At 58.5% G+C, this 18195-nt stretch overlaps 2 long non-coding RNA genes across 2 annotated transcripts in view; both read right to left on the minus strand.

The window, feature by feature from the left end:
* Positions 1-192: 192 nt before the first annotated feature.
* Positions 193-3674, minus strand: LOC106148522. The gene is made up of 2 exons (XR_001234053.1): positions 3343-3674; positions 193-358 (listed from the first exon to the last, which is right to left on the minus strand). It is a non-coding gene; the product is annotated as an uncharacterized LOC106148522 (long non-coding RNA).
* Positions 3675-15348: 11674 nt separating this feature from the next.
* Positions 15349-18195, minus strand: part of LOC106148515 — a 4336-nt gene continuing 1489 nt past the window's right edge. The window contains exons 3-6 of the long non-coding RNA XR_001234047.1: positions 17519-17767; positions 17068-17170; positions 16172-16271; positions 15349-15572 (exon numbers count right to left, since the gene is read on the minus strand). This is a non-coding gene — a long non-coding RNA (uncharacterized LOC106148515). The remainder of the gene's footprint in view (positions 15573-16171; positions 16272-17067; positions 17171-17518; positions 17768-18195) is intronic.

The following is an 18195-nucleotide window of genomic DNA, read 5'->3' on the forward strand; positions in this document are numbered from 1 at the left end:
CCTGTCTCCAAAAAATAAAAACTCCACCCAGACCTACTCTTATGAAGGAAGTAAAACCCTCCGAAGCCGTCGTCTTTCACTGCAGCCCTTATCTCGTAGCTCGCTGGCTGAAGAATCGGTGAAAATCCACGCTTCTGAAAGAACACGCTGAGTTAGACATCCCCCTCGGCACGGTCAGTGTCACAGCCAAGGTCTTCTAGTTTTATTTATTTCTCTCCAATTGCAAAGTGATTTAAAAGCACATAGGCCCAGGTAAAACAATACAGCAAGGAAAAATTAATTCCAAATCACTGCGAAGGCTCCAAGGGTGTGGACCACTCTCACGTCTGCTTGGAAGTCAGCCTGGCAGGTGCACACCCTGTAAGAAAGTTTAGGTGTCTCAAGACGGTCAACCCAGGCAGGATTTGCGCTCCTGTTACGTGATAGCAAGAAAATGGACGTACTCAATATTTCTTATTTAATTTATTTTCCTCTGAAGACAGGGCCTCGCTATGGCCCAGGCTGGCCTCAAACTCACAGGGACCCTCTTGCCTCAGCCTCTCAAGCGCTGGGCTGGCAGGTGTGTGCCACCACCCCTGGCGCCATAGTTCATTCTCATAATTGAAAAGAGTAAAAGTAGAATTTTCAGACACTGCCAAGAAATGGTGAAAGGAATCCATGAAGCCAGGTGTGGAGGTGCACGCCATAATCCTAGCTCCTCAGGATGCAGAAGCAGGAGGATTGAAAATTTAAAGCCGGATTGTGCAGTTCAGCAAGACCCTATCTCAAAATAAAGAGTTCAAAAGAGCTGAGGGTGGAGGTCAGTGGCAGCCCTGGGTTCAATCCCCAATTCTACAAAAAAAAAAGTGACAGAAGCTGGCATTTGGGCTGCATTTCCCTGGCTCTGTGTCCCTTGCGAGTCCGTTTGGACCCTGGGCCACCCCGCCCCCCGCGTGGATGCAGGCCAGCAGCGCCGGCTCGGCCCAAAGGGTCTGCCTGCGTGAACATTCCCGTGCCACTCGCCCGTGCAAGGATCGAGGAGCAGGGCTGAGAACACACAGCCTGGTGGGCAGCTGACATCCGCGTTGTGTCCAGCGCCCACCTAGCAGGGTCCAGCCTTACTCACTTATTTATTTGCAGCAGTGCTGGGGATCGAACCCAGGGCCTTGGCACTGAGTTACAGCGGCTGCCCGTTCTGTGTATGTATCCACACATCCACATAAGAAAATACAAGTTCTTACTAACTCACTAAGTCGCCCAGGCTGGGTTCACACTTGTGATCCTCCTGCCTCAGCCTCCCAGCGTGCTGGGATAACAGAGTGCATACCAGCCCCACTGATCCTTATTATGTGTGAGTTAAAAGAGGAAATACAGCTTCATCGAAGCTATCAGTCCTTCACAGTCCTCTGGGCCCTCCCAGAGCCCATCCATGCAGCCGCCTTACCGGACACTTTGTCCTGAAAACACCATAGTGAGGCCGCACCCTCCAGAGATGAAGACCCCGGGGGCAGCTGGTGACACCAGGAATCCGGGATACAGCAGGCAGAGGCCAGAGAGAAGGTGCTGAGGTCCACCTGGGCCGCTCGGGGACCTCACCAGTGTCCTCAGTACCCAGGAGAGCAGGGCCACTTTTGTCCGCATCTGTGTCCCCTTTGCAGGTGTCCCTGCCCTGGACCCGCTGGGTACGTGCCCTGCCAGCCGCGCAGTGCTGGATCCAGCAGCGCTCGGTGACTCAGGGCTGAGATGCCCAGGCAGCTGACTGGAGCGGCCCCGGGCACGGTCAGGCGTGGGAGTGGACTGGGCACAGCCTCACCACACGGAGCCAAGGGGCCCTGCAGACCGGGGTTCGTCCCTGACCGTGCTGAAGGCTTTGGTGCAATTTCCGGAACGAACTCTGAGGAAACAGCAGTCTGCTGAAGAGTGGGGTGTGTGTGTGTGTGTGTGTGTGTGTGTGTGTGTGTGTGTGTGTGTGTAAAATGTTTGTTGCTTGTTTTCTTTTTGAAACTAGGTCTCCCTATATAGTTCAGGCTGGCCTTGAACTCACAGTGATCCTCCTGCCTCAGCCTCCCAAGTGCCGGGATCACAAGCGTGTGCCACTGCACCCAGGTGCTACTCACCTTTGTGTCCCAGAGCCTAAGGCTCCTGCATCAGCAGATGGGAAGAAGAAAGAAGGAAAGAAAGAAAGCAAGCACAGTCTGCTGGCTGCATCAAGCTGCCCGCACGCGGGAGAGCAGGGCAGCGCTGAGCACATGAAGCCCAGAGCCCCAGCGCCAGCCGCACCAACGGGGGAACGTCTACTTCAAACACGGGCAGGGTCGCCGAATCTGACTCTGTTCAACGCCCAAAGCAAACAGCGACACATTTTTTGAAACTGTTATTATCCAGCCACAGTCACCGGCCAGAGCACAGTAAAATTAGAAGTTTTAACCAACGGGGCCAAGACAAACCCCGGCTGCCCAGCCGAGCTGAGTCACCTTGGAGCCCGGGGGAACCAGACCGAGGCAGGACTGGTGCCCAGCACCCAAGCCCACGGGCGCCGCCAGCCACCTCCAGAGAAAACGCCCGCCGGGTCTGTGGGCTGGGCAGACCCCTCTCCAAAAGCAAGCAAGAGCTTCTCTAGCTGGGCATGCAGGATGCCAGCTGGGCTCAGGAGGGACCCAGGGGGAGCTCCTCCTGCAGGGCCACAGGGAAAAGACCACGGCGTCTGCCTCGCACGTTGCCCGGACCTGTGCTGACAGTCAGGCCGTGCGGGCGGTGCTGGATTCCTTTCCTGTTTTGGTTTTTGTTTGCTTGTTTTTTGAAACAGGGTCTCACGGTGTAGCCCAGGCTGGCCTCCAACTCGCAGTGATCCTCCTGCCTCAGCCTCCTGAGTGCTGGACTCTATGCTGGTGACAGATTGTGACAAGGGCAACAGTGACGGTCGCATCGTAAAGGGCTGAGCCCAGGCGACCGTCTTGGCCTCCTCTGCCTGCGCACCCCAGCGCTGGCCGGGCCACCAAGCCCGTGCCCTGAAGCCCTCGCCAGCCTTGCGACGTGCTCCTGAGCTCAGTTCACAAATGACACTGAGCAGCACGCTTGTCCTTGGACACACGCCCTCACACGCGTGGCCCTGGACCGGCTTGGACCTGGGCTCCTTGCGCCACCGGGCAGTGAGCAACGCGTGTGTCCCGCAGGACCGGGGCTCCGTGCAGACGGCACTGCACTCAGCCACCTCGGCACGGGCTCACTGTCCGGACACGGAAGCCAGCCTACTGTCTTGGCTCCCGTTGTGCAAGCAGCACAACGCCACGGCCTCGGGCAGATTCCTGCGACCTCTGCCGCCGCCCTCAACCCAGGCTGGGGCCACGGCGCGGACTCACTCACCCCCGCCTGAGCACGGAGTCACGTGAGCCCCCGGCTGGAGCAGCTCAGCCCAGCCAAGAGCGGATCGGCTTTGGGGCAAGAGAGATACCGATCAGCAGGGACTCCGAGCGGCACGGACACCGCCACTTTCTGAGAGGCCCTTCTCCGGCCGGAACTCGAGGGGCCCTTCCTGCGGGTGCGGGCGGCCGGGTCGCGGAGGCCCCGCGTGTTGCAGGAGTCAGAGGCAGTGCACAAGTCCCCTCGTCCCAAGCTTCGCAGACGTGATCAAAAGTACGGTGACCGCTGCTACCGAGCACCGTGCAGCAGAAAAGCAGCTCCTACAAACAGACGCCGCGTCCTGGTCCACCTCAGTGACCTGACCCGGCACCCGGCGGCTTCCGGCTCCTCCCCAAAGTCAGAAGGAGCAGGAGAGGGGAGCGCTGTGGGTGGCTTCAGGACATTGAGTCAGCCGGGATGGCACAGCTAAAGACCCTCAGAGAGAGGCCGGGGGGTGGACGAGTGAGGGGGAGGAGGGCTTGGAGGGGATCCGTGGCAGTGAGGCTTTTATTGTAATCATTTTTTATTTTTTATTTTTATTTTTTATTTCAGGACCTTGCGCTTGCCAGGCAGGCGCTTGTGCTGCTGAGCTATATCCCCGGCCGTAATCATTTTTTAAAACTACTTCCACTGTAGTTTTCAGTAACACCTTGTTGGTTTTGGTGTTTGTTTTGGTGTTGTGGCTTTTTGAGACAGGGTCTCGCTGTGTAGTACAGACTGGCTTTGGACTTGTAGCCCAGGCTGATCTCAAACTCACAGCGATCCTCCTGCCTCAGCCTCCTGAATGCTGTGATGACAGGCGTGCACCACCACACCTGGCCCAATACCTTGCATTTTCACCCCAATTCCCCAAAATCTTTAGCATGACCTGGGATGACAGCTAGGGGGCCCGCGGGGTGTCCCGGGTCACAGCTCCACAGTGTGGTCGCTGCCTCCCACCACGCAGTCCACACGGCACAGCCAGGTGGGAAACGGGCCTGCAGTGGCGAACAGGCAGGCCGGCCCGAACAGGAAGCCGGAGTCCGGGGTCCCGCCTCCCGGCGCAAAGCGGCTGCTTCCTGCTGCCTCCGTCCTCCCACCCTCGGGACAATGAGGAGAACGGGGGACTGGGGACGGGGCAGACCGTGAGTCCTTCTTCCGCCCCGCTCCCAGCCCTCTCCTGGCCCTTGGTGCAGGCCCTGGGGCCGGCAGTCCGGCAGAGCTGTGGGGTTTGGCCCGGAGGAGGCAGCACCAGGAGGTTGGGCCGTGGGCGGCCGGAGAGGAAGGTGAGGGGCGGCCCGGAGGACCATCACGTTGTGTGCACGACACGCCCACCCCAAAACAGGAGGCTGTGCCGGACCTGCAAACGTATGCACCCCAAAGCTGTTCTCAGATGTCTTCCTTTTTGCTTTCCTCGACTAGAAAGGGTAAAACAGCCCTCAAAATCCCAGGCCCCCACATCCAGGCAGGGCCGCAAAGCCCAGCGCTGGCCAGCGGAGATGCAGGCAGCCTTTGACTTTTCCAAACAAAAACGCGGCGCTCCCTGGTGCGCCTCTCTTTCTCTCTTCCTGCCTGGAACTCAGTTCTGAGGCTGGGGGTGGTGCAGCCATCTTGCAGGCGTGAGGCAGCAAGCCCAAGCTTCACCAGCTAAGGATGCTGGCATGGCAGGAAAGAGGGACTGGGAACCGGATGTAATTGTGTGAGACCGGGCCACTTGCCCGATGTCATTGTGTGCGACAAGTGCCACCTCCTCGCTCGCTTTGCTGGGGATTGCTAGGGTCCCACTGTGTGAAACCAAGACATCAGGCCGCTCCCTCCTCCGTCTCAGAGACTGGAGCAGATGGAAGTCCGGTCCTCTAATTGGGAGCCAGGTAAGGTTGCTTCCAGGAGCCTGAGGCGCCTCCCGGGCTGTTCCCGGAAAGTCCGCCCTTGGGCACACATGGGCGTTCTGGGGACAGGAAAGCGGCTGGGTGAGGGTTCCTGCAGGAGAGCCGACACCCAGTGTTAGCCAGTGGTGCATTTGAGGGCTCCCCAGGGACCATGTAGATGAGTGTGAAAGAACCCCTGCCTGCCTGGCGCAGGACGGGCACCTCGCTCCCAGGCGCAGACGCCTCCATGCGGCTCAGGCACAATTCGAACCCCAGAATGTGCATCCTCACAGCCAGTCGTGGTAGCACACTCCTGTCATCCTAGCATTCAGGAGGCTGAGGCAGGAGGATCACCACAAGTTCAAAGCAAAGTGGGTCTCCATGGCGAGTTCAAGGCCAGCCTGAACTACACAGCAAGACCGCCTCAAGAAACCAAGACATAAAAATAGAAACTCGAACTAAATTCCTGTGTCATAAAAATAATAAACTGAACAGAATGACTGCTGCGCCCCATCTTCATCTAGCAATCACTGTTTCCTGCGTGAGTGGAAGAAGCGAGGGAAGGGAAGAGTTACTCAGCTTGTCAACGACCATTGTATTTTTTTAAATGATACTTTTTATGCTTAATTACTGTGCAGCAGAATGTGTAAGATTGGTCTGCTGTTTTGACTAATTCTGTGCTATAATAACAACCCAGAAAACATTCAAAACACTTGCAGCTGCCTCAAGGCCTGACGAGAACTTTCTCTTCCCCACTTCTCCTTCTTCTTTGAGACAGCCCAGGCCGGCCTTGAACTCACAGCAATCCTCCTGCCTCAGCCTCCCAAGCACTGGATGACAGGTGTATACCACCACATCCAGCAGGAGCTTTATCTTTAAAGGACAGTATTAGTAATGTGCCGTGAGTATTCCCTTTGCAGCTTCTTAAGCCTACAGGAAACTTTTTATACGTTTACTTTAAAAATGGAGGAGGGACATGCGGTTCTCAAAGGTTTAGGCAGAGTCTCAGGCAAAGCTTCGCCAGGTCTGTCTCAGGAAGGAGCTGACGGTGTCGGGTCTGCGGCAGCGAGTGGTGGGGGGTGCGTCCCCCCGTAACATTTGCTATCAAAGCTCATCGTGCCCTGTGTCCTTTCCCACACCCTGCGCACAGTCAGACCACGCACCCCCGCCCGCTCCACGGAAAGCCGGGGGCTCAGAACCCCGCGTTCCCCTGGGAACAAGATCCCTCTGCACAGCAGGAGCAGCACCGTGCTCCTGCATGGTGTGTGTGTGTGTGTGTGTGTGTGTGTGTGTGTATATATATATACATATACAGTCAGGTGGCTTCAAAGACAGACACACCTGGGGGACAAAGTCCCCAGGAAGGGTGGCACCCGGCAGACAGACAGACGCCGGGAGGCCGGGCGGCAGAGCGGGCGGTCCACGGTGACCCGCTGACCCGGGTAGACTGCACCCACTGTGGGGGGCACGCACCTCACAGCCGGCAGTTCTGGAAAGGACCAAAAAGCCAAGAAGAACCAAGCAGCGACCGTGTAAAAGGCCCAGACATTTTTAAATGGCACGTTTATTTTAATAATGTATGTTTCTCAACACTGAGATTCCATCTCACCCCAGAAGTGGCTGCCATCAAGAAGTCAACCAATAACAAATACAGGAGGGGCTGTGGGGAGAAAGGAACCCTCTCCACCGATGGTGGGAGTGGAGACTGGTGCAACCACTGTGGAAACCAGTGTGAAGAATCCTCACAAAACTAGGATTAGAGGTCCCATTCAACCCAGCTATTCCCCTTCTGGGTATTTTCCCAAAAGTACTGAAAACATCATATCACAGCGATATATGTGCTCCCGTGTATATAGCAGCGCAATTTGTCATAGCTAAATCTTGGAAACAACTCAAATGCCCATCAACTGAGGAACAGATAAAAAAGATGTGTTTTTATATAATGGAGTATTACTCAGCTATAAAGAAATATAGACTCAAGGCTTTTATAGGTAAATGGATGCAACTAGAGACCATAGTCATAAGGGAAATAAACCAGACTCACCTGTGTAAACATCCTATTTTCTCCCTAGTGTAAGAACCTGAAAGAGTAAATAAGATCTGAAAGGTACAATAGATATTGTGAAAGGGCAAGAAACTGCTCAAAAGGAAAGAAGAACTGGGATGAGGGAAAGGAGAAAAGAAAGAAAGAAGAAATATATACATATACACACACACATACACACAGAGAAGATAGCTAAGATACTTGTACTGCTAATTTCTGTTGGTTTATTGAAAGAAACAACTAATGTTTAATTTTTTGACCAATTTTGCATGTTTACATCTGGTAATTTGAACAACTACTTCGAAGATAACAATATGCAATATAAAAACCATTGTAAATCTCCCATCATCTTGTCTTGTGTGCTTAATGTTTTCAAAAGTTTTATTCTCTTTAAAATAAAAAAGTATGTTTCTGAGCCAGTGTGGTGGTGCACACCTTTAATCCCAGCACTCGGGAGGCTGAGGCAGGAGGATCCAAATCCCAGGGTCCCCTCCCCCAGGAAGCTTTCTGACCCTCTCTCACCTTTCAGACTGGGCTTGTGGCCCTGTCCTGACTTCCCCGCCATCCTGAGCTTCTCTTTGCCAGCAGCCTTCCACCTCTGCCCTGGGACAGCTGTTGTCCAAGTCCCCCAGACAGGACAGGACGTTTACACCTGGACCCCAGGACCTGGCAGTGTGTCCGGTGCAGAGGGCTGGCTGGCTGGATGGATGGACGGAAGGGTGGACAGATGGATGGATGGGTGGGGACAGGGAAGTAGCGCTATGGAGAGCCCACAGCAGGGACACTGAGCGACCCCAGGCAGGCGAGGGTGCAAAGCACTTTCGGGATGTTTAATCGGCAGTGCATTTAATGACTGATTGATTTACCTGATTTCTATGTTATGTTAAAACATGTGATGTTCTATGCATTTATTAGTACACGTTCTATGTTATGTTCTATGCATTTATTAGTACACGTCTGTGATGCGTGCGCCTGCCTTCGCTGGGTGGAGCTGCTCCGTGAACCCGGCACCTGCGGTTATCCTCACCCCAGCCCCGCCCGCCTCGCGCTCCTGGCCCCTTTCCCTGTGAGAAAGCTCTTGCCTGCTTCTGATATCCGCCAGTTTTGTTCTTTGTTTACACCCTAGGTTTCTCGTCTAAGCGAAACCGTGTGACACTGACACTCGGGTGTCTGATTTATCTCCCTTAACACCATGGTCTCCCAGTGTGTCCATTTTCCTACAGATGAGTCAAGTGTGTCCTTCTTTAGGGCAGAGTAGTACTCCACAGAGTGTGAATACCACATTTTCTTTCTCCGCCCGTCTGTGGATGGACACACAGGCTGCCTGTGAGATTTAACTGCTGCACGTGGTGCTGAAAGTGCCTTTTGGATGATCTTGAGCCGGGAGTGGGGCGCTGGCCCTGGGGCTCAGCAGTAGCTTGCAGCGTTTGCAAAGCCCTGGGGTTTCCACAGCACCCGCAGACAAGGACGAAGCCAGAGCCGGCGCGGCTGGAGCTGAAGGAACAGCGGGCGCGGGGCTGGGGCAGAGGCGGAGGCGCGGGAGGCGCGGGCGGCGCTGCCCGGAAGGGGCACAGCTCTCCAGCATTTATCTTCCGAGGTCCAGCGCCCGGAAGTGTCCCGACGCGTGAGCCCAGCCGCGGAGCCCACGCAGCTGCCCGCGCCCCTCGCCGTGGGCGCCTGTGCCCTTCCGGGGAGCCTCCATGAGTCCCAGCTCTGAGCACACGGGTAGATTTCCGTGTTGCACCACGCGTGTGCACCGTGCCTGCTGCAGGCTACTGGGTGGAGAGCAAAGGGCTGCTCAGCCAGGCGGGGCGGGCCTGGTCCCACAGCCTCTGCTTGGTTTTTTTGAGACAGGGTCTCCCTAGGCAGCTCAGGCTGGCCTTGGACTCACTATGGAGCCCAGGCTGGCCTCGAACTCACAGCGATCCTCCTGCCTCAGCCTCCCGAGTGCTGGGATGACAGGCGTGGGACGCCAGGCCCGGTTTATTCCCCTAACACATTGTCCTACTGTCCCACGGAGCCTCCCAGGAACTAGCTCCTCACCCTCCTCTGGGCGCCCAGCCCCTCTCCTCCAGGGGTGACAGCTGGTATGAAAGAGAGATCGGGGAAGGCTGGATCCCAGCCCAGGCCCCTCCACCTTTGCCTTTCCTGTGGGTGTCAGCGCCCCCTGCAGGGTGTGGGTGGTAAAGGCCCAGGTCGTCCACACCCGGGCAGCGGAGGGAATAACTTTCTGATCCTCCAGCACCTCACCCAGGTCCACCCTGGCTTGGGCACCTGTGGGACCACGGGCGAGGGGCAGCAGCAGGATGGCGTGTTAACAGGCACACAGACCACAGAGGGAATAATCCTGAGAGGCCGTCGTTAGACACTTTCAGAGCAGAACTCATTTTTTAAGATAGGGTCTCACTGTGTTCTCTAGGCTGGTCCAGAACTCCCGGTTTAAGTGATCCTCCTGCCTCAGCCTCCTGAGTAGCTGAGACTGCAAGCAGACACCATGGTGCCTAACTCCATCTCAGGCAAATTTTATGATTAAAAGTTAATTTTTCTGTTTCTTCCTGTTCTGGCCCAGGCCTAGTCACAAGCTTAGCTTTGTAATCCTCTTTTTGCTGAGTCACCGATGGCTGTGAGGACCCAGAGAGCCTCCCAGGGTGTGCTGGGAGAGCCTGAGGGCCAGTTCTCCCCTGGCAAGAGGTGGGAGGTTCAGCTCCTTTCCGACCCTTGCAGAACTGATGCTGAGAGTCGAAAAAGACGGGGACGTTTGACACCCCAAGGAAAAGAAAGAACAGAGCAAGGAGGGAGGGAGGGATGGAGGGAGGCACTCTTGCCTCAGCCTCCTCTTCCTGCCCTCTCGCCTGGCACACCCAAGGCCACCCCACGCAGGGGAGCACAGCTCTGCGCCTCTCCATGAGCCACCACTCACCATCACCGGAAGCTTGGGCTCCTCCTCGCCCGTCCCCCTGTGCAGTCCTCATTCACACTCACACTCCTCCGTCCCCACGCCTGCTACCTTCTTTCCTGGGCACCCTGTTCCTGGGCGTACGGCATGAGACAGAGAGCTGCAGCGAACGCTTAAACTGTGAATTTACTACAGCGAAGGACTCAGCACCATGAACCCCTCTCAGAATCCTCCACTCGCTTTGCACACGCCCGTCCCACCCTCCTGGCCACCCTCTGCAGCAGCTCTGGAGTGCCCCCCCCGAAGGGCCTTAACAAGAAAACAACAAAAACGCCAAAGCCGCCGCCCAACCCCCGCCAACAAAAAAGCAACCCCTAAAAAAAGACACTGTGTCCTCGTCCACCTCAGTCACCGGGTCTGGCGCTGTGTGACTTCCGGCTCCTCCCCAAAGTCAGAACGACCAGGAAAGGTGAACATTTAGAATCGATTCAGAACATCACGGCACCCAGGACAGCACAGTAAGACCCTCAGGAGAGAGGACGCCGGAGCTGCTGCAGGACGTGGCCGGGACGGTGGGACGAGTGTGTGCACAGCAAGGGAGACAAATGGCAATGGGCCTTTCACTGCGATACGTTTACTTTAATTTAAACATTCCCCGTATCTTTGGACACACGGTACCCTCAGATGGCACTGTGTAACTGAGAGTGTCTGCTTATCTGCATCCACGGCTTTTAAGCAACTGAGTCAAACAGGGCCGGGCACCGAGCTGGAGCTCAGGGCGTAGTCACCAAGCGGGTGGACAGGTGAACGGAAGTTGTCAGAGGCTGCCTATGGCATTCACATCTGTTCCTCCAGGACGGAGTGTGGATTTCTCCCCGGGTGCTTGCTAGAAACTACATTTCCCAGCATCCCTTGTGGCTCCAGGCCACCATGCTGTGGCGTTTGGCCAGTGGAGGCTCATGAGCCTAGGCAGGCACTTCGGTCTTCCCTCAGTGGGGTGCAGAGGTCTGGGTGGGACCCCACCACCCCCCTCCAAATGCCTCCTGAGCAGAGCAGCATTTCTGTCTCACGCAAGCCCCCAAGCTTGGGAGTCTTGTTACTGCATCAGCCGAGGGTCCTAGCTGTCTGGTAAAGAACAGAAAGCAAACCATCAGGGGGTCTTCCGCTCTTCCCCCCCTCCCCCAGCACTGGCCCCTCTGGAAACATCTGTAGGAGCCCCGTGAACATCTGCAGCACTCGTTAACGCCCTGGGCTGTGCCGGTTCATGGGAAAAGAGTATTCTCGCCACGTTCCACCCTAGTCAGGCCAGCGCAGGCCTCTCTAGTCAACTCCTGGAGAACCCAGAGGCCCGGGGCTCCCCAGAGAGGCACCCGAAGCAGCCCAGGTCGCTCTACTCCTGGGAGCCAGGAGGCAATGGCGGCTCTGCAGGGAGCATGTGCCCGGTGGAGGCTTCCTCCTGTGGGTGTGGCTTGTTCTCCCCAAACAGGAGACAGTCCTCAGTGCAGCTCTGCCGCGGGACAGGCCAGCCGCTCCTCCGAGGCCCTGTGGCCGGTGAGGGCCAGCGTCCCTGAGGGCTGCACTCACGGCTGTATGGGAGAACCTGGCGCATCAAGTAGGCGCCGACCAATGCCGTCCTCAGAGGTCACAGTGAAACTCTCGCCCAGCCTGACGGCTCCGCTGGGCCGCGTGGGGAGGTGCCCGGCCTGGGGCAGGGAGGGTGGGGAAGGGAGGGAAGGTTGAAAGGGGGGGAAATCTGTTCCCAGGACAGATACACATCACACAGAGATGCGTGGAGACTTTCCTCACCCCGCGGGAGGCAGCAGGGAGAGAAGGGGGAGGTGAGGGAAAGGGCAGTGCCGGTTTCCAAGCTCCGCCGTCTTGGAAGGTGGCGCCTCCGGAGGCGCCTGCTGCTGGTGGTCTCCACGAAGCCTTCGAAGTGCGGAGGACAGCAGCGCCTGGGGCCAGCGAGGCTCCCCGGGGGGGAAAATGCCATCTTTTAATGCTGCTGACGTGGGGAGAGGGAAGCTCCCTCAGACCAGAAGGACCAACAAGGCGGGCCAGGTGGGCGCGGCTCACGGAGAGGGTTCAAGCGCGGGGTGGAGCAGTCACACGGTGGCAATGTGGCTGGAAGGGCAGCTGCTGGAGGCTCCGGTGACCCGGGGGGGAGCCACAGGGCACGGGGCTGAGGTGCCGCGCTGTGTACGCAGCAGAGAGAAAACAGTGCCCAGGGCGTGGGGGGAGACAGGTTAACCGGGCGTCGCCAGCGGCCGGCACTGGCTGTGCCGCCGTGCTCCTGTGCCGGGCGCCGCGACCTCCTGGCTGGCTCCACAGAAACTGACTGCCCAGTTCTGGAGTCTGCAAGTCTGTGTGCGCTGCTGGGGCCCCCTGGCCACCCCCTGTGCCTTCGTCCGGGCTGGGGTGCAGGTTGTCGTCACGTCAGTGTCCTCTGCAGGAGGGACACAGTTGCGTTGCCGTGGGAACCGCCCCGGTGCCTCCTGGGGGTTTATCACCCACGAAGAACCTTCTTCCCCACAGCCCCGTTCGCAGCCGGCGGGGTCCGGGTCGGCGTCTCGGCAGGGACACACGAGCCCGGCCAGCCTCCTGCTGGTGTGTGGTCTCGGAAGGGGACCGGCTGTGTGGTCTTGGGAAAGGGCTTGTCCCCAAGCCCTGGGAACCTGCTTCAAAGGGGCCGCAGTCCCCTCCCGGGGCAGGGATTAGCGCAGCTCAGTGGCTGATGCACATCAGGGCCGTCGCTGGTGCGCGGGCCGTCCCGGGTCTGCTCCCACCCAGGGGCATCTGTCCCCGTCGCACCCCCGCGCCCAGGATCTGTTGGGTTCTTTCCATATTGTCTGCACTTCAGGATTCTTTGACTGGACTTAATTTTCACTGTGAGCCACTGCACCCCCAGGGAGACCGAGACCAGAGGCTGGCAATTGGGGTTTCCCTGCCCTTCTGTAGGGTTACGAGAAACGGCCCCGATCGCGTCAGGCCAGGGCACGAGACCTGGCTGTGGGAACATCTGGCTCGGGGGCTCCCGGGGAGACCCCGGTGTCCTGCAAGGGCCCCACTCGCCCCGGGTGCCCTGGGGTCTGACAGGCGTTCCATGACCATTTCCCGGGGACACAAGGCTCGCCCCCTGCTCCAGCTCTGCTGAGCCTCGCCCTCGCAGGTGCCTTGCCTTCTCTGCACAGGAAGGAGCCACGCGCGCAGAGGGGTCCCGCAACCTCTCGGGGAGCTGCAGCCCATCGTGGGGTCCCCCAGCCTCTCTGGGAGCTGCAGCCCATCTGTTCCGAGAGGACCCTGCCCCGCCCTGCCCTGCCCTCGCCTGCAGCCTGCCTGGCGCAGGACCAGGGGTCTTTGCCTCACTTCAGTGTGTTTCCCCAGGGCCTGAGGGGACCCCCATCCTCTCCAGCCCCATCCCAGGTCAGGTTTTGGGAGGCCAGGCAGGAAGACAGCTGCTTCCTGACCCCTCGTCCCCAGGCCAGGGGCAGGGCAATGTGCTCCTCCCCCTTTGGGAAAAGGAGTTAATGTTTAAAGCGTCCTGGCCACGCTCATGTGGGTGCCTGAGGCGTGGACAGATGGCCGTGGCCGGGACACCTGGGGACACCCCAGCCAGCTTCGCGGCAAATCAGTTCTGGGGTCTCAGGGGCACCTGCGTCCCCAGCAGCAGGGACAGAGCCCCCCAGCCATCTCCACCTGGAGGTCGGTGCTTGAAGGCCTCGTGGCACCCCGGTTTTCCCTGTGACCTCCCAGCGTGGCCACGGTTCTGGTTCCAGCATGTGGGCATCCACACCACCCGGCACGAGTTAATCATCTACACGGCCTGCTCCTCTCCACCTGGAACTGGTTCCGCTCAGCCCACAGCCAAGCCGACGCCTGGTCACTTCCTCCCCGCTCACCTTGGCTGTGCGGCCTCACCTTCCCAGAGGGGGGTGGGCGAGGATCCCAGCTTCGGGGCTGCCCAGGGCCGGGGCAGGGCTGCTGTCCAAGGTGGGCCCCCCTTGATCGGGCTGCCTCAGCCTTACCTGCATGAGCGGGGAGTGGTGGCCGCAGGGCAAGGTGGTCCAGCTCAGGAACCCAGCCCTGGACCTCCACGGACAGGGCCATCGGTGAGGGGCACCACGGAAGGAAGCGGGCACTGCACCCAGGCTCCTGAGCAATACCACCCTAAAGGCACAGGGCAAGGCCTGCGGTGTGGACACCCGGCCGGGCACTCCCTCCCTTCCCAAGCGCCTGTACCCCATGCCCCTGTGTCCCCCAATGCCCCGTGTTCCCCAATGTCCCCCAGTGTCCCCAGGCTCTGCTTGTTTTCTGCTCACTCCAACTTCCCCACACCCGGCAGAGCTCCCGCTCCAGGAGCCCCGGCCAGTCCCCAGCATGTGCATGACTCAGTAAACAACGATGCGCCCTTCCAGGTATATCGGAAGACTGAAGAATTAAAGATTAAAAGTGCTCAAAAGCCGTCATTGGGGCATTATTTTACACCTTCCCAGGCTCCCTACTGCAGGCTTTTGCACCCATCATATCTGGTACTGATTCTGCATGAAGTATGATCAAAAATATGGTGAATTCCTACATTACCAAACCATCAGAGTAGCAGACACGTGGTCATGAGTCCAGCTCCTAACCGGGCGCACAGAACTGACCGCGGCCTCGGCGGCCTGCTGGCCGGTGCAATCTGTGAGCTGCTTCCCGGGCGACGCCAGGTCGGAGGGGGCGCCGGAGGCCGGCGTCAAGGAGCAGCGGCAGTGGAGTTGCACCTGGCCTGGTCTGCGTGTGGGAGGCAGCCCTGGAGGAAACGCCGCTTCTCCGGCACACACGACACCTCCTGAGGAAGCCGACCGGAGGCAGGACAAGCTTTCTGCCCTTAGCTGAGCTGCAGTCCTGACGGGAGCCTCACTTCCCGGGTGACCCCGCCCAGGCCAGGTGACCCAGGAGAGGAGCCGGCCCAGGGCGCAGTGCCAGGAACTTGCACACTTTCCTGCGGAGAGTTTTTGTTTTTGCAAACTAGATTTTTGTAAAATCCAGTTTTTAAAAAGACTCAGTAAAAAGCTCAGACATGCCTGTGTTTTTAAAAGTTCTGTACTACGAGGGCTGATCAAAATATATGGCGACTATTAAAATAAAAATGATTACAGTGAAAGACATGCTGCCATTAATCCCCCTCAGAACCCTCCATTTTGTTTGTTTGTTTGTTTGTTTATTTACTTCTGGAGACAGAGTCTGGAGTTGTATCCCACTGGAGTATGTATCCCAGGCTGGCCTCAAACTCATGGAGATTCTCTTGCTTCAGCCTCTGGGGCACTGGATTACAGGTGTGCGTGAGCAGGCCGGGCTCCTCCCTGCCTCAGACACGTTCATCTCATCCTTCCTGCTTCTTTCTGAAGCCGCTCTGGAGTGCTCTCTCCTGTGGGTTTTTATGAATCGTGATCAAAAACATGGTGACTGCCCCAGCGGCCTGTGCATGTGCCCCGCCTGGATGTGGTCAGAGGGTGTAGTGTCCCGTTCCTCTCAGCTTGGGACAGCTGGTGATCAAAAACATGGCAGGAACTGTATCTGCCCCGTGTTGCAGGTGAGACCGAGGCACAGGGCAGTCCCAGACCTGGCCCCCGTGCCACGGCTACAGAGTGTGGGCGACAGCTCCAACCAGGTCGTGGGAGGCAGTCTGTGCCCCTCCCGCTGAGTTGTTGCTGGAAGTAGAGCAGGAGGAACCGAGATCAGCCCCCGAGATCAGCCCAGCTGCCTGGCCACACCTGGCGTTGTCATGGTGACCCAAGGATTTTTTTTCCCCCTCCCAAGCTATTAAAGGATTTTAGTCAGAGAAGTGACCGAAACAGATCGTGTTAAACTTCCTGCCCTAAGCCAGATCCCCAGGAAGTCGGCCCTGACCCATGGCTTGCCCCTCCCCACCTCCTGCCCTCCCCAAAGCTGGGCTGTGCCCTCAGCCCGCCCGGTGACGAACAGCCCGGATGGAGGGCCTCTCCTCCCGCTGCAGCCCCCTTGGACCTCCTCAGGTGGCCACCGCTCCTCCCCGTGCCGTCTCCTCCGTGACTGCAGCATCGTCCGGGCACTTTGCTCGGTGGCTGGGACGCAGCCCCGGCAGCCACTAAAAGGAGGAGAGGTTTGTGTGGCTCAGGCTTTATAGTCGGCCAGGCCAAGCAGCACAGGACAGAGGGGCTGGGCAGCGCGTGGGCAGCTGTCACCCGCCCCTGCTCCGGGCACCGTGGTTCCCACCCGTCCTCTCTGGGCTCCTGCGTCCCCGCAGACACAGCTCCGAGCCGCCGCGGCCTCCGGGTGACCAAGGGCAGCTGCCTTTCACACAGGCCCTGGCCTCCCTGCAAGACGTTTCCTCCTCTGGTTGGTGATGCCGAGCAGGCTGGGTTCTACTCTTCTTCACCAGTGGCTTCTCCAGCTCCTTTGCTGGCTCTTTCTCCTCTCTGAATTTAAATATCGAAACTCCAGTGCCCTTCAGCTGGTCTCTACGCTCCCTCTCTCTTGGTGATTTCAGTCTCAGAGGCATGTTTTGGTTTTTGGCTTTGGTGGTTGTTTTGTTTTGCTTTGTTTTGTTTTTGAGACAGGCTCTTCCTGTGTAGCCCAGGCTGGCCTCAAACCCATAACAATCCTCCTGCCTCAGCCTCCAAAGTGCTGGCATGACAGGTGTTCCCACCACGCCTGGCTCCCCACAGTTTAAAGAGCAGTTTAAACTCATGCTTCTCGGAGGCTATCTGCAGTGCTGACCTCCAACAGCGTCCCCAGCTCTGTACCCCATAGCGCTGACACCTCTCCACCCTGGCCAGCTGGACTGTGACAGATTTCCTCCCTGACCCCCACCCAAGGAGCGCCTGACTTCCTCTGCCCTTCTTCCCCACGGCGAGCACACCCACTGTCCGTCCACTGCTCACCGTCCACTGCTCTGCTTGGGCGACAGCAGAAGGCCCCTGGTTGGATGCAACCTCCTGGTGGTTGTCAGCTCCCCACAGCACCCTGCACACTCCTGGAGCCGCTCTGTGAGCAACAAGGCGTGCGCGTCACTCTCCCCTGACAGAGACCCAACTTCCTGTTGCAGTTCCCGGAGCCCGCACCTCACCCTGCTCCCTGCTGTCCCCAGCTCGGCCTGTGCCACTGGCTATGGCCCCCAAGCTGCCCTGGGCCTGCGAGGTGGTTCCTGCATGGGCCGTGCTCTCTGCTAGCATGTCCTCCTCCCATCTCGGTCCCAGCGGAAGTGCCCCTTCCTGGGGAGGCCTTTCCTCAGTTCACCCTGAGGAGCCTCCCGCCACCATCACCCCGGGCTCAGCCACTGTCCCACTGCTGGGCCACAGCGTGACACCGCGACGTACAGCAGGAGAAGTTCACCTCGCTCGTGGCTTCCGAGGGTCCGGTCCATGGCCTGTGGCTCTCAGGCCTCTTGTTTCACCCCCCCAGCCGCGCTGTCCTCACCACACAGCCGTGGCGGTGACGATGACGATGACACATGGTCCACAGCCCGTGGTGAGAACTGCGGGGTGGTGGGCAGCACATACCAGGTCCTAGTCCTTGTTTTCAGTCTTGGTGTTGCCCGCGTGACAAGGTTAGCAGGTGGGGAGGCCGGCGTCAGCTCCCAGCCTGTGCGAAGACGAGGGACACTCGATGCTGAGAGCCCTGGTGTCCACCCACCCTGCGGGCCCCAGGACCTTGGCTCAGGTTCGGTCCCTCCCCCCCACTCCTCAGCCTGGCCAGCAGGGTGTCCAGGGGACGCTGCTGCTCCTGGGCACACTCGGGCTCTGCACACAGCTGTGCCCAGTGAGCTGTGACATAGGCATCACGACCCAGGACACCACGGGGCTGACGGAACTGGAGCAGACACACGGGCTCAGACACGCACGGCTTCTCCCAGGGGACCCAGCCCAGCCCACCCGGGGGACAATTGCAGAGCGGACAGCGGGAAGCTCAGGGAGAGATCTTCCAAAAAAGAGAAGGGGCCAGAGGTGGAGGAAGGGGATGAGGACAGCGCTGGGCTGTGTTATGTCCACTGTGATGCCCTGCCAGGACAG

This window comes from Chinchilla lanigera, unplaced genomic scaffold, assembly GCF_000276665.1.
Source record: "Chinchilla lanigera isolate Chin_1 unplaced genomic scaffold, ChiLan1.0 scaffold00022, whole genome shotgun sequence".
NCBI classification, from domain to species: domain Eukaryota; kingdom Metazoa; phylum Chordata; class Mammalia; order Rodentia; family Chinchillidae; genus Chinchilla; species Chinchilla lanigera.